This window comes from Pinus tabuliformis, chromosome 5_1, assembly GCF_031772625.1.
Source record: "Pinus tabuliformis cultivar Carrire ecotype Pingquan chromosome 5_1, CPIR1, whole genome shotgun sequence".
Lineage (NCBI taxonomy): Eukaryota > Viridiplantae > Streptophyta > Pinopsida > Pinales > Pinaceae > Pinus > Pinus tabuliformis.
Genome location: NC_142305.1, coordinates 340,337,935 through 340,354,296, shown reverse-complemented (window position 1 = coordinate 340,354,296; position 16,362 = coordinate 340,337,935).

Below are 16,362 nucleotides of genomic sequence, written 5' to 3'. Positions count from 1 at the left end.
GTAGTGGGTAGTCAGGGTCGGGACTGCCCACGGCTCCAGCAACTTGATGCACCAAGGAAGCGGCTTGATCCAGACTAGGTCAGAGGTTAGGGGTTGGGCCCAGAAATAGAAAAATAAGTCGTGTTGATGGATAGGGACAACTCTCACTGGAATTTTAGCTGACTGTCACCTAGCATGTCCACGATAGTAGAGCACCAACTACTACCATGTGGCCCAATAGGAATATAAAAATCTAGTTCACATGAAAAGTGTCAAGGCAAGTCCAACTTCCAACTTCTTCTCAGCCTCTGCACCCACGATAATATAATCTGAAAAAGGATTGAAAGACTAAAAGTGGGTTTAATTGGGAATCTCGCCACCCTAATCAAAACTATTGTAGTTGGGAGTTCATAAAGAAATGAATGACCAATGCTCGACCTTGACGTCAAGTCGGGCCTTACCTCTGGACTACTCCATTCAGGCTTACTCTATTGAAATATGAAAACTGATTTTAATTAGGAATCGCACTAATGATATCGCTTGTCAATCAACCATTACTATATCAATGTCATAATATGTTGTCTGCACACATTGTACAATGTACTTGTTTGGATAGTAGTACCCGCAACACCATTCGGAGGTGCAAATAATGATTATGAAATAAGGCTCAAGCCCTCTGCACCAATAATAGCGTCAATAAATATAACTAAAAAATAAATAAATAAATGTGTTCCCTAATGTATACTTTAGATGTTATTTGTTTAATTTTTAGTTGACACTCGATTAATATAAAGGTCAATGAATATTGAATGTGTAAGGTCAGCCTCTAGATGAGTTAGGTGCGAGCAAATAACGAAACAAAGATCAAGGCCAGATGCCAACCTCAAGTCATGCCCGACCTTCTAACTACTCCATTGGGAGTCGCTCCGTTGGGACCACGGCATGGAAATTTACAAATAGCCATGATAATATAATCTAAATAAGGGATTGAAAGATGAAAAGTGAGTTTAATTGGGAATCTCATCACTGTAGTCAGGACTATTGCAATCGGGAATTCATAAAGAAATGAAAGACCAATGCCCGACCTCGACCTCAAGTCAGACCCAACCTCTCGAGTCTCGACTACTCTATTGGGACTGCTCCATTGAAAGACAAACATTGAGTTTAATTGGGAATCATGCCATTAATATTGCTTGTCAATCAATAATTATTATATCAATGTCATAATATGTTTCCAATAGGCCTGGAATTTGACATTCCACAGAACATTTTTGCGCTTTTTAAACATATTTGACGGTTTAAAAATATTTGAAAACGTTGTAAGTGACGTGTAAAAAAATTCTAAAACTGTAAATTTGACGTTCAAAAATTTAATTTAACCGTCATAATCCATAGTAACCAATAACAATGGCTATAGCTTGGAATTCTGGAGTGGAAGGCCATCTGGCATCGATCAACCATAAAAATCATCAATAGTGGGAAGGCCATCTCGGCTGTAGAGATGCTAGTAGGTTGCACCATCCAATGGGCATTAGACGTGATCTTCCACATTCATTGTGTATCTTGCCAGTGATGTGGACCATCAAACAGGATCCCCCTCTCGTATCTTCAAGGTTCTCAAACCATTTACTCCACCACCAACCATTTACGTGCCTCGGGACGACAAAATTTGAAACCAGCTGAATTTCTTCAATCAAGTGGAAAGAAAAACCATATGCGATTATTGTGTAAATAAAATTTTGTTTCCTGAGTTAGTACTTAATTCTTCCTTTTGTAATGAATGATTATATGGTGTGGTGATCCACAGACTAAAAAAAACTGCTTTGTATGGCGAGGAACTACGTACCTCTGCTTCAAGCCCAGGAGTTGTTAGAAAGCAAGTAAAGTTCATAAGAAAGCAAGGAAAGTTCATATATATGATCAGGTATAAAACCGTCTGCAAAGGAGGGACTCTACTTATAGCAAAGGGAGGAGCTTCTGCCTGAAGCCCAACAGAAGCGATCAATGCAAGCACTTTGAATTTTGAATATTTACCCTTTGTTGTTGATAAATCCCTTATCTTTATTCTTACCACCAACCTTGCTCTGATCTTGGCTTCCCTTCTTTATGGTGGTCTAGGTCTTATGCATAGCAAAGGTAATGTTTTTCTCTTCCTCAAACTATACTCCAGTCAATCCCATAAGATGACAAACATCTATCTATTTCTTGGGAAAATAGGGCTCCAACCTGTGTGAATCAGATCCTTTCTGGTGGGTTTGCATTCATGATCTTCTTACTTTACTAGATTCCAAAATGAACTTCTCATCACCCTTGTCATGCGTGCAAGGAATCCTATCATTATTCTTTCCGCAACTCTAGAAGTTGCATCAGTTACATTTTATCAAATATACAACAAAATTAGGTTGAAGGAAATCGCCATAACTCATCTAGGGAATCACCAGCATCCTACAACTACATAGGCTACTGCTCTAGCATTATAGGGAATCGCCAACACCAAGGAAAGATGGTTTCACTCCCTCAAACATCGTTTCAATTATGGTATGTATTTTCATAGCAAAATATTTTCATGTAAAATTCTCTCTATTTTGTAAACTTTATTAGATGAGGCACATTTTCAAAACAAGTTTTAGCCACATGTCATTCCTATGTGAAATTAGAAATAGGGAAAAAAATGACTAGTTTAAAGATCTTTTGTAGAGTTCAAGGCATTATCGGATTCGTATTTGCAACTTAAACTTGGCATGATCAAATCCATTTAATGACAACTGCAAAATATAACTGTTTTTTTTTCACTGGGACAAGCTTCCACTTCCTTAGATGACTGAAATTTTCAGCATTGGATTCAATTGATATTTTAGAAGAGTTTGGTCATTAGGTAAAATATGCACTGGAAATAGTGGTTAATGATTCAACCATGTATTGTTTTGGGTTTTAGGCTTCGCTTTTGAAATCAAAACTAGATTTGTCCTCTACAACTTACATCCTTTATCCTTTACTTTTGTTTTATGAACTTTTTCTAGCATAGTTTACCGTTGTATTCTATTGGCAAGCTCTGAGAATTTTGCAGATAACATTTGATTAAATCACAGCCTTCAACATAGCTTCCATTTTTTGTATCTTGCAAAATTTCTTTCATGCAATGAAAGAAAATTATTGGCACTCTTGTATTGTAGTCATGGTCTGTCGAGGTGATTGAGGGGTGCCTTAAGGCTAGGATATCGAGTGAGTCTTCCCTCAAACATTGTTTTGGATTTGGCTATTTTTCTATGTTAGAGTTGCTTATTGTTTTGTAGCTTTCTGAGTTTGGGTAGAATCACAAAAAGTGGTAAGATGAATAGTTCATCACCATGGTGCTTATGGGACCTGGGATGTGTTTTCTAAACAAGACTTGTATAATGTTTGCATTTCTTTTTATAGATTCTCGATTTTATTTTTGTCAGAGAATGAATATCACCAAGAAATTCTTGAAAACCTCAAGATTGAAAAAAATTGACGACCATAAATTTACTTATAACGTAAATTGACAGGGATAAAAAAACAAACACCTATCTTCAAATTTTCATTTGGGAGGCAAACATTATTTAAAATTCCAGGCCTAGTTGCCAAAACACGACGTACATTGTACATGTTCTAACAGCAATACCCCTAGAACACTATCCGCCAACAAAAATAGTCATTACGAAATAAAGCTCAAGGCCTACCAATCACAACATCAATGAATACAATTAAAAAATTTAGAAAAAATAATTATTTTTGTTTCCTAATATAAACTTTAAATATTATTAGTGTAATTTTTAATCCACACAGGATTAATATAAAGGTCAACACATATCAATTGTATAACATCCTACAAAAAATAAATATAATAAATGACAAGCACTTCATCTAGACATCGACTAGGGAAATATTTAACAATAAAAATTGAAATTAAAAATGATTTAGAAATTATGACTCTATAAAACAAATATTTAGGCCATTAGGACTTCTTTTTGAATCAGTCGACCTTGGATTTTCGTCTACCTTTCCTATTTAACCATGACATTTGTAGAGAAAACTAAGACATCTGGAACCATATGACTATGACATATGTTCTATTCAATAATTGTTTCAGATATTTCACACTCCCTCTGTTAGGCCTTGTGTTACGTTGGCAGGAGGTTGTTTCCATGATCCCAACACTGTTGCAGATATTTCGCACTCCCTCTATTAGGCCTTGTGCACGTGGAAGTCAGATCTGCTACACCGAATCAAGGACCGTTGATACCTTCTCAAAAATGTTGTCACTTGCTTAACTCTGGGAAGGAACCGACAATTCTGGGAGGCTTCATGTGCATGTCCAGCTCTTTCTGCTCTCATATCGACAAATTTTTTTTGATATACTAGACTCTAGGTCTCAAACCTCAAACGTTTAGGTGTCGTTGACGAGTGATCTTCTTAACGGTGGCCTTTTTAAGTGGGTGGAGGGGCGAAATAGGCATAGTGATGTAGATGCGGCATATAAAACCAGTGAAAAGATGGCTTCTCTATAGAACTTTTCCCTGATTTCTTTCGCATCAAAGATAACGGTGACTAGTGTTTTTTTTTCATGGAGTTTTGAGTTACCGTGCCCAACTCATTTTTTTAGCGAAGGTTCACAGGTACTGTGCGGGGAAAAACCATGGAGCATGTTGTGATCAGAGCGTCCGCGGAGGCTAATGCCACCAGCTGTGTAGTATTGAGGAAGATGGCATCCAATGGAGCATGGCAGAGCGATAATCCTACCAGTTTGTGTAGTATTGATGAAGACGACGTCCAATGGAGCATGACAGGGCGATAATCCTGTTAATTTTGTTGCTCTGTATTGTGCTGCTTGTAACCAGGACGCTGGCTTTTCTGCTCAAGCCATTAAGGCAACCTCGCGTCATTGCAGAAATAATTGTAAGTCCCCAACGATTATTTAATTTTTCGATTTGTATAGTGTTGGATTCTCTCTAATATACGATTTTCTGAAACCTTGCAGCTCGGAAGGACTCGATTAATTTTCCGTTTAATTGTGCTTTCAAAACTTCTATGAAATATTGTTGCATGTAAAATATGAAAATATCTCTTCGTCGGTGAGATTCAAAGAGTGAAGATCACGTTTTGGTAATGATCCATTATCTCTTTCAGTTTTCTTTGTTGCTTAGTTGTAGTAATGTGATTCATGATTTTATTTAAAGGAAAGATTTGTTGCTATGCAAGTTCACAAATGTATCCTCTCTATGGCTCAGAAGCTTAGTTTTTCTCCTCGGGAATTCTGTGTCAGTCTTTCGAGTGTGATTTTTGGTGCCTCGGATCCAGATAAATTTGTTGTCTCAGTCCCTTTTGAAAACTGGAACGTTAGGAATTATGTATTACATGTCACTGAAGGCTTTTGCCTTGCTTTTGACGGTTATGTTTGCTGCTCCACATATGAAACCTCTGTTTCCATCTGCCATCGTTTTAAGCAATTTCCTGCTTTGTTGTCTTATCGTGCACCTTTTTCGGGTGTTTTTGAGTCTTTGGGTGCACCTTTTTTGGGTGTTTTTGAGTCTTTGGATTCTGGTATGTCTTTCCAGAAGGTTTCTGTGTCAAACGAAACCAAGAACATCCTAAAACATTTTGAAAAAAATACAATGTTACGAGACAGCGATAGATGTTAACACAAATAAGTCCTCCGTGAACTTTCTATCAATTATCCAGCCAATCCACTAAGCCTCTTGGCAAACTATTTGGGGTTAAGCTGATTCACTTTATTTGGACATGCCTTTTCATTGCTTCTAATAATTTGACAGAAAACGTTCATTGAATATATGTTGGTGTTTCCAAGTATTTTCCCTAATCATTCATATTTGAAATCTAGATGCATTCATATTTGACCTCTAGATGGTTTCAACCATAGTTACCAAATTCAGTCGAATTGGAGGAAAAAATTCAAAAATACGGTGGTTTGATTCAATTCGTGAATTAATTCACCCATCAGAGGTTCGGTATGGCATATTTAGTTTACAAGAAAGAGCAGACATTTTCCGCATGCCCATTCGCTGTTCATAAACCCTTTGGCATCCATGAAATTGGATACGGTTAAATGTTAAAATTGTATACAACTTTCCATTAAAGGACTTTGGATTTAGCATATTCTGTTTAGAGGCACAACGGAGCTGGTTTCCAATCAGAACTACAGATTTATCGTACCATCAGCCGCTCTTCAAAATTCCTTTTGGATCGATGAGATGGCAGCTTACCTCTTAATGTATGGTAAAGCTGGTTGTATAAGGCTGATTGACTTTTTATACAATGGATTTTTGCATGGTAAATTTCTTAGGAAGGCTGTTAATAAAATCCGTAAAGACTTAAGGCTTAGGATTTGCAAATTGAATTTTGTTAATAAAATCGGATAAAATCGGATGGTTAGTAGAAGTTAGGATTTGCAAATTGATTTATGTAATAAAATTGGATAAAATCGGATGGTTAGTAGAAGTCATAGAATAGATTATTAGTTCTTAAAAAAGAAAATTTAAATTTAAATAAATATATTCATTAAATTTAATGGTGATATATTCATAAAATTTAAATAAAAATATAAAATTATTTGAAAGAAAATTTTGATAAAATAAATAAATTTATTGAAAATTTGAGTAAATATTAAATTTTAAAGTTTTCTAAAATATAGAATAATAGGTAATAAATGTTGTTAATTGTTACCATTTAGAATTTTATTTGATTGGATAAATGAATAATTGATAATAGAATAATAGGTAATAGATGTTGTTAATTGTTACCATTTCGAATTTTATTTGATTAGATAAATGAATAATTGATAATAGATGTTTTTGAGATTTTCAATATTATATTGCAAATTTAATAATTTTAAAATATTGGTAAAACAATATATTTAAGTATTTGTAAAAAACAAGATGTCTTTTTACGGTATTTTAAGCATTTGAATTTTTTTCGCATCCGAATCCGAATTTGGTAACTATGATTTCAACTCAACTTTATCACTCCATTGGATTTGGTGTTAAAAAAACATGCTTAATGTGTTTTTATTAAGTTCCAGATTTCTTGCTCATGAAGCTGCCAGCACATCGTATACTACTTTCGAAAAAACGAGTGCTAACTGGTATTCATTAAAACTAAATTTTTATTTAAAATATCAATTTTTGTTGCGGAACTTTTCATGTGAACATATACCAACTAATTTTTTATTTAAAATATCAATTTTTGTTGTGGAACTTTTCATGTGAATGTATACCAGTTTTTTGTTTTTATCTTCAAGCTCGGATGGAAACGATATTTCGTTCAAATCGAAAATTGATGCTCGGTTGGAAACAATATTTTCTTTCAAATTAAAAATTAATGTTGAGTTGGCAACAATAATTTCTTTCAAATTGAAAATTGACAGTTGTAAACCCAGTGTTTCAATTACTTCGAAACTTTTTTGAAAGTAACAAAGGATTCAATGTCCAGACAACCAGAAGGGGAATTATAACCTTTTTATTTCTTGATTTTTTGGCAAACTGAAAATCTGTTTGAAATATTTCATTGGATCCACCCTTAACTGCTGCCCTGGATTTGAAAGAAGAAAAATTTCATCGAAAAGCCTTTTAATATTTATTTTCTTCCTGCTATTTGGATTGTGGCGCGTTACTTTCATCTGCTACCTTTCTTCCCACGAAGGATTTTACAAAAGCACATATTTTTATTCTTAAATGCATGGAAACGGAACAACACGAGGTTCAAAGGGGCTCACAATAAAAACGATACCTTCCTTGGGAATTTTGACAGTGCTTATGTTGTTTCTTATTGCCATGACAATGAAAGAATAAGAAAAGACAATGGTATTGCTTATTTTGTTAATTCTCATTAAACATCTTATATACAAATTCTGAAAGGGTATGATGTCTATTTGAAATTTAGTAGTCTTTAAATTATTTTCAGGTTGAGGGAACAGGACTTTGACCCTTTGATTCAGTGAGGACTTTGAATATTAATGCCTCCAATAATAGGAAATATCTCTCTAAAAAACTAGCCAATAACTCAAGGATTCTACTTATTGTATTGTACCCTGTGGAATTTTTGAAGATTCAATAGTAGTTGTCCTCTAATGAAAGGACCTTCAATATGTTATTCCTTGTTATTAACGACTTTTTATAATATTTGTCAGGATCAACTGAACACTGACAATAAAAAAGAATTAAATCCTTACCTCGTGGCATTGTACAAGAAACTTCAAATCTAGAGCTCAAACCCTTTTGGAGAAATTCAAGATAAAGGTAAATGTTAAAAATCAGAATGTGAGATTTTTTGTGAGTTGAAGTACACTGAGATATCCATATTTTAATTATAAAAATTTTCTTCAATCAGTTATCTTTCTACCCTAGCTCTCACTTGTGCTACATCTCTTTATACAAATATCTCATGGAGCTGCAATACTTTGCGAGTCATAAAGTTTGTTTCTACCCTAGCTCTCACTACATCTCTTTATACAAATATCTCATGGAGCTGCAATACTTTGAGAGTCATAAAGTTTGTTTTGGATGATATGTCATAATGTTTCACAATTCTTCTACACGTGTGGTTATTTACAACACACCCAACATTCATACATAGAACGTGTGATTATTTACAACACACTCAACATTCATACACAGAACTAGAAGGAGAGTATTTATGTGTAAGAAAGTCCCAACACAGGGACATGTCTTGCGTATGGTTTTGTACCAACCAGGATTCTAGAAGCTTATGTGGAGTTTAAAATCCCTGAAGAGTAGAGTAATCCAAATATGCTTTACAAAATTGAAGAGGAATTTTTCCGTTCTTTCTATGTACAATTTGACTGGCCTTGAACACAATTGATCTACAATTTGAGTGGTCTTGAACACTCATTTTAGAAAGCTTTTTGCATTTAGAATACTTCATTTTATTGACCACTAAATAAAAGGCTTGATTTTATGGATATTGAATGTCACATCCAATTCCACATAAAGGAAAGCTCTATTTTTTTTTTTTCATTTTTTAATGAAAGGGCTAGATACCTTGCTTTAATCATGTCTTTCAATAAATCTAGAACAATACCTTTGTTCGTTTTCTTCATTTCTTAATGAAAGGGCTAAATACCCTGTTTTAACCATGTATTTCAATAAATATATTAGTTATATCCTTTTAAAATTACTTATTGTTATTAAATTGTTGCATTTTGGCTAAATTCAATTTTTTCATTTCATTGAACTAAGATAGGCATCTTATATTATAATTCTATTTATATAAAATTATTCAAATTATTTTATATGATAATTATATACTTTAAATTAAATAATAATATAAACATAATTTACATTATATATAGATATTCCAACATTTTGTGATTATATTACCTTAATCTCAAACAAAATAAATAATCTATAACTTCATCAAAACTTAAAAAACTAAATAAATAATGTGTAACTTCATCAAAAATTAAAAAACTTTAATATATGAGTGTCGAATCTATTCAACAGAATTATTTTTTAAAATAAATTAAAAAGAGTTTAACTTTAGAGTTTAATTAATTTTAATAATTAAAATTGAGCGAGTGGGATCGTTTATGTTCAGGGAGAAAGAACCTTATACTCGAAGTGGGATCTTTTATGTTTAGGGATAAAGAACCTTATACTCGAAGCTTGTGAGTCTCATTGTTCACAAGGACTCTAGAGAAGAGCAGGTTAAGCAACTCCTCGAAATAATCAAGGGTGATTACATTGTCGGTTATAGTGAGATTGTGAGTCTCCTTGTTCACAAGGACTTTAGAGAAGAGCAGGTTGAGAAACTCCTCGAAATAATCCAGGGTGATTACAATGTCCGTTGTTGGTTACAATGTCGGTTGTCTGGCTACTAATTCATATATGAAGGTCGAAAGTTGTTAACGTAGTGATCTACACTGTTTTAACGCAATGATTTACTAAAATCTATATAATGTAGACAATTCTCTTTTAAATTTGGGCGAACACACACACACATATAGATATTTTAAAAGAAACTTTTAGTTTTTTATAATTATAATTTTTAGTAATCTTTAAAAAAGTGTTGAACGCGGGTACTGAGCCCATTAAAAGGACACCTAATAATTTGTTAGGTACTGTACAAAGTATTTGGAATACAGGGAAAAAATACCATTCGGGCAATATCTCCAAAGGAGTTGCAAATGGATTTGCTGGTTCACCAATCGTTGATGGTTCTAGAACCGCTAAACCTATTGTACATGCAATATTACCTAAAATTACTACTGGAAAAATATATGAAAGATCATTGGGCCAAGCGGGCTCTCCATAATAATTATGTCCCATACCTTTAGCTAATTTAGCCCTTAATACAGGATCATTTAGGTCAGGTTTCTTTGTTATTGTGATAAGTAGATCTTTATGGATCTATCCCCCGAAAGAACTGGACATGCCAATTTTTATCATCCGGCTCGAACAATAACTGGAGGAAGTATATATCACTTATTTTTCCCGTGATGGAAGACGAATTGGAAAAATAGGAACTAATAATGTCTATGATCATCCATCATTGGTCATTTTATTATTCCAGTTAAATTCTCATGACCCAAGTAAGCTCATAAATTCGATCATGATCGATATGCCTTTTGGACCATCTTAGTCCTTGTAATTTGTGTTTATCACCACGAATAGACCTCAAAAGTTTTTTAGCATAAAAGGTATTGACTTGTTATTGATCCGGCCTCTCTCCTTCCTTAGATCCCTTCTTTCACTCCAATAGTTTTCCCATCGAAATGAATGCAAGGGAAATGGATCGTATTTCCCCTGAGATTAGACAAAAGACAGGTAATCTTTATTTTCAGAACTATCGTCCCAATAAAAAAAACATTATTGTAATAGGTCCTGTTCCTGGTCAAAAATATAGTGAACTGTGTTCCCCATCCTTTCACCAGATCCTTCTATTGATCAAGAAGCTCACTTCCTGAAATATCCCATATATGTGGGTGGTAATCGAGGAAGAGGACAAATTTATCCCGACGGGAGTAAGAGCAATAATACGGTCTATAGTGCTTCAGCAACAGGAAGAGTGAGCAAAATTTTATGTAAAGAAAAGGGTGGATATGAGATAACTATCGATAATACATTAGACGGTGGGCAATTGGTTGACATTGTACCTCCAGGACAGGAGTTTCTTATTTCAGAAGGCGAATTGATCAAGGTTGACTGATCTTATTACGAATCAGCAGGGGATTGATGAGACGCGAAGAGAAAATGTTGGCATTATGGATTCTCCCAAAATCGAGAAGAGAATATCCCAATTAGATCTCAATTTCTGGTTATTCCCGGAACTTTCGGGAATAAAGAACACATATTATGAAACTAAATCGAAATTCATACCAGGAAATTCACTTTTACGGGAAGAACGAGAGCAGAAAAAGATAGAGGAAGAAGAACGGAAGGAAACAAAAAATGTTTTAGAACAAATAATAGGTATTAGATCAGATGTTAAGAACAAAAAAGTAGAAGATGGTCAAGATAAAAATGGTCAAGTAGAACATCAAGATGGTCAAGTAGAAGATCGAGATGGTCAAGATCAAGATGGTCAAGTAGAAGATGGAGGGCACACGAATGACTATCTACCGCTTAGTGGGGTGTCCCAGGTTCCTGCGCGTACAAGATTTCCTAGCTCCGCAAGAGAAAGTCTAAAGAGTCTATGAGGCGAAGTGGCATGACTACAGTGGAACTTCTAACGCGCGGCGTGCCTGTTCTTTATATACTCTATTTTCTACGCTATGCTCGATATGCTATATGGCGATATATGGCTATGTATAGCTATGGGCTGTATGGCTTATGGTGTTTATGTGAGGCTGCTAGTATGGCTATGTATTACGTATGATCCTCCAATGGTGAATCGTATATAATGAGCTGTTTGAAATCGCTCTTGGTGTGATGGTATCACTAGCCATGATTCACTAGCAGTGTCGCTCATAGTGTCGTACTGTACCGTACCATGTCGGCGTTGACATAGTCGTTGTTCACTGCATGCACATAGTAAAACACTGCACATAGTCGTTCACTACACATAGTTGATTCGTCTGGATAGTGGCCTTCCTGGGTTTTCCCCAGGTCAAGGGGGTAAGGGTCAAGCGTATTTTTTAACTATAGCAGGATCACCAAAATTGACCCTGTCAAGTCCACCACCATAGAACTCAACATTTACACCTACTTTTTCAACACTATACTTTGATTCTGCCCTCCTAAAAGGAACATCGACTTTCACAATTCCTTCTTTGTCCACCGGAAATACTGGAAATGTTTCGAAAAAGGTAGGCATATGACGTACGAAAAGCTCATTTCCCTCCTTATCTTTGAAGATAGGGTGTCCTAACCAACCAACAGCCATTCCATCTCCATTGTCCATTGCACCTGCTCTGAATAACCCCCCCTTAGCTAGATTATTACCAATGTAATCATAAAAAGCGAGTTTCTCAGGAATTTTGGACCAAGCTTCTGATAGGCTTAAATTTTCGGCCAGACCAGCACGAACCTGTCAATCTATTTCTTGTTGGAAGTATCCCTGATCCCACTGGTAACGAGTGGGACCAAATAATTTGACCGGAGTAGTTGCGGAGCCATACCACATGGTCCCAGCAACAATGAAAGCTGCAAAAAACACAGCAGCAATACTGCTGGATAGGACTGTTTCAATATTCCCCATGTGTAATCCTACGTATAAACGTTGGGGAGGATGAACACTGAGATGGAATAGACCTGCTAATATACCCAAAATACCTGTTGCTATATGATGAGAAGCTATTCCTCCTGGAACAAAAGGATCAAAACCTTCAGCTCCCCATGCTGAATCCACTGGTTGTATTTTTCCAGTTAGTCCATAAGGATCAGAAACCCATATCCCAGGACCATACAAACCTGTTACATGAAATGCTCCAAATCCGAAACAAGCTACTCCTAAGAGGAATAAATGAATTCCAAATACTTTTGGAAATCTAAACAACGTTTTCCCGTACGTTCATCACAGAATATGTCCAGATCCCAATATACCCGAAATAAATTAGTTATAGACACTAATACAATTCGATCCGCTATTTATAGGCAAATTTTTCATTTACAATCTATGGATAATCAAGTTGGATCCGGTCAAAATGACGAAAGAATTATCTACAAAGTAGGAAAGGCTTTTATACAAAATACGCTTAGAAGAAATTCTCCCATGAATCCTCTATCTACCAAAAAGGAATTATGGAAGAAAATGTTTTGTTATTTGTCCGAATGGTATTTAGAACCTTCGATTTCCGAAATAACTATAAAGGAATTGACCATACTTCCCCATATTTTGGGTTGCTTGGCCAGATCAGCGGCTCGCGATTCTTGGTCTATATCATAACGAAATAGAGAGAATTGGATTCCTTTCAATACGTGTGGATGCGGAAGGAAGGAAAGTCATTCAGGTGTGATTGGAGCCATAACCCTTTCAATGAAGCCGGCGGAACCTGCATCATTTCAGCCCTCTCCGTCTTTGGGCTCTTATGTGCCTTTACGTCCCCTTACGTGCCCACGTCACTTTGTTGACCTGAGGGAAGAGAGTACCCAATTGTTCCTTCGAGCGAGTTTCATCCATTCCTTGCCCTCGGAAGCGGAAGACCTTCGGACCTTTCTTTACTCAACCTTTCAAGCTTAGCTGCTGGTAGCTGCCTTCTGCGGAGAACTGATAGCCCGAGCGAGGAGAAAACCCCATGTTGAACCACTCTCCTGGCGATACCTCTCCTCGACTTTAGTCAGTCGGCCAGTCCTCTATCAATCATTCTCCTTTCAATGCCCTTCTCCGGGTGACTTGAGCTCTTAAGTGAGTGCCGGGAAACCACAGTTGTTAATACGTATATAATAGACTATAATTATATATGGGCTTTATTTGTGCTATTGGTCCTAATATTGGATCTATCTAGATATTTAAGGGTTCTCTATCTATTTAGGATTCTCTATCTATTTTATGTATTATTGTAAAGATATCAGTTGCTCAAGGCCATAGGTTCCTGATCAAAACTACACCAATGGGTAGGAGTCCGAAGAAGACAAAATATAAGAAAAGTGATTGATCCCGACAACATTTTATTCATACATTCAATCGATGGAGGGTGAAAGAAAACCAAATGGATCTAGAAGTTATTGTGCAGCTCACTGTTCTGACTCTGATGGTTGTATCGGGCCCTTTAGTTATTGTTTTATCAGTAATTCGCAAAGGTAATCTATAATTACAATGAGCCATCTCTGGAGATGGCTCATTGTAATGATGAAAACGAGGTAATGATTGATATAACTTTCAATAGAGGTTGATTGATAACTCCTCATCTTCCTATTGGTTGGACAAAAGATCGATCCATGTGTTACAATCAGATCGTGGCGGGTATAGTTTAGTGGTAAAAGTGTGATTCGTTACATTATCAACTCAAATAGTTGAAGGATCTTTTACATGGATCTTTGATCCATCTAAAGCTCTATTTCCAGATAGGTTCAAAACCTTCCCTATGAATACCCAGGAATAGCATACCTTCTCGTAATCTGGGTCTGAAATGATGAAAGAAAGATAAACAAATTTTTGGTTCCAAGATAGCGACACAGAATGTTTGAAAGGTTAGCTAAATTACAGATCTATGGGGAAGATAGGGTAATGTTCATCCTATACTCAGGATGGGTTATCTATGGATATTATCGGGAGGTATATACAGATCCCGTGTAGTACCCTTTCCATTTCATAAGTATTAGGATCAAGTATATGTTCAACCATTTGTTGCCAAACATCAATCACTTTCTGATTCTTACGTGGATCAAGTGGAACATAGATCAGGTGACTCAAATTGCTATGAGAAGGAAGAACAAATCTTCAGTTATTCAGAAACTAAAACTGATCGGACCATATCCAACAAGCAACGAGACTCTATTTATGTCTTTTACCCTAATAATTACAATATTAAGGGGAAAAATCAAATGAATCGATTCATCGTCTCGTTGCAGTGTGATAAAGAATGGGAAAAAATAATAATACCTTGTCCTGATGCGATTCTTAGAATACCAAAAAGTGGTATTCTACAAAGAAATTCCATTTTTGGATATTCTAATGTAGAACATGGAATACCTGATGGGTCGAATATGACAACACCCTTTTCCCTAGATTTATTGAGGGGCATCAACCTTCAGTTCAGAGGGAAACCACCCTAACAATATAGGCCCGACTGGACTATCTATCATCTATCGCTAGACGGAAGGAAGTAGAATAGTTGGAGTTGGATATAGTCAATCGTCTATAGTATTATCTTCTCCCAATAGTTGGTTGATTATATCACTTGAGATACAACCATCACTTGACCAAACTGACCATCACTCGAGTTGAGGTATATAGGAAAGGATTGTTGAGTGGCGCTCACTCCCCATATCGACTTCAGTGATTGATAGGTGTTCAACGAAATCGTACTATACTACTTAGTTGAGGACCCCTATCTCTTATTTCTAAGCAGAGCTTAGGAATGGGATCTCCTTATCCTGGGATGAAGGAAGATCTTGAAAGTGAAGGAGCGGGGTGCCTGCCAACTCTGAACTCTAATCAGTCACCCACCCCTCTATAGATATGGGGGACTCCCCGACTTCCCCTCTCTATTTCATTGAGCCGAGGATGAGAGATTAATAAATCTCGGTGGTTCAGTTGGTTAGCCATCTAGCGGGGCAACGGGGGACCTTGACATTCATTAATTCCTAAATGTCATTGACGAAAGGAGCCTCTAAATGCTTTACCGGGTTGGGGACTGAATGATACCCCACGGTAGGTACGCTCTAGAGTGTAGTGGGATCCCAAAGATAGTATATGCACCAGTATATCCTGTAAGGTAATTATGAAGAATATCGCTTACTCTTCATCTCTCGGAAGAAGGTGTCTGCTTGACATGCATAACCCTCGCTCCAGAGACCCTGAGATATATGATCCTGATACAGCTCCCCCTTAGATAAAGAAGCAAGCGATCGAGCTATTCCCGTATGAGGGAATGGTGTATCAGCGGCGAAGGTTTTTGAACTTTTAGCTCTTATTTTTCCATTTTCAAAAACTTTAGTTGCTCGACTGATAAGGAGAGGATGCACAAGCAGGCTCGACTAAAAGGAGAGGAGGCGGAGATTTTCAGATATTTCCCTACTCATTTTTCCCCCGCTATATATAAATAAGGGGCAACAACTTTGATGAGACCATATCAATTGCTTATCTTGTTACTCTGCAGATTATACGGAAGGAAATCAGGAAGATTTTTCAATAGTTCATGGGCACTGCTCATCCATGAGATCTCGACCAATGGCACAATACTCAATTGGGCCACTATACTTTCAGATAGTATGAGTTTGGCTATCA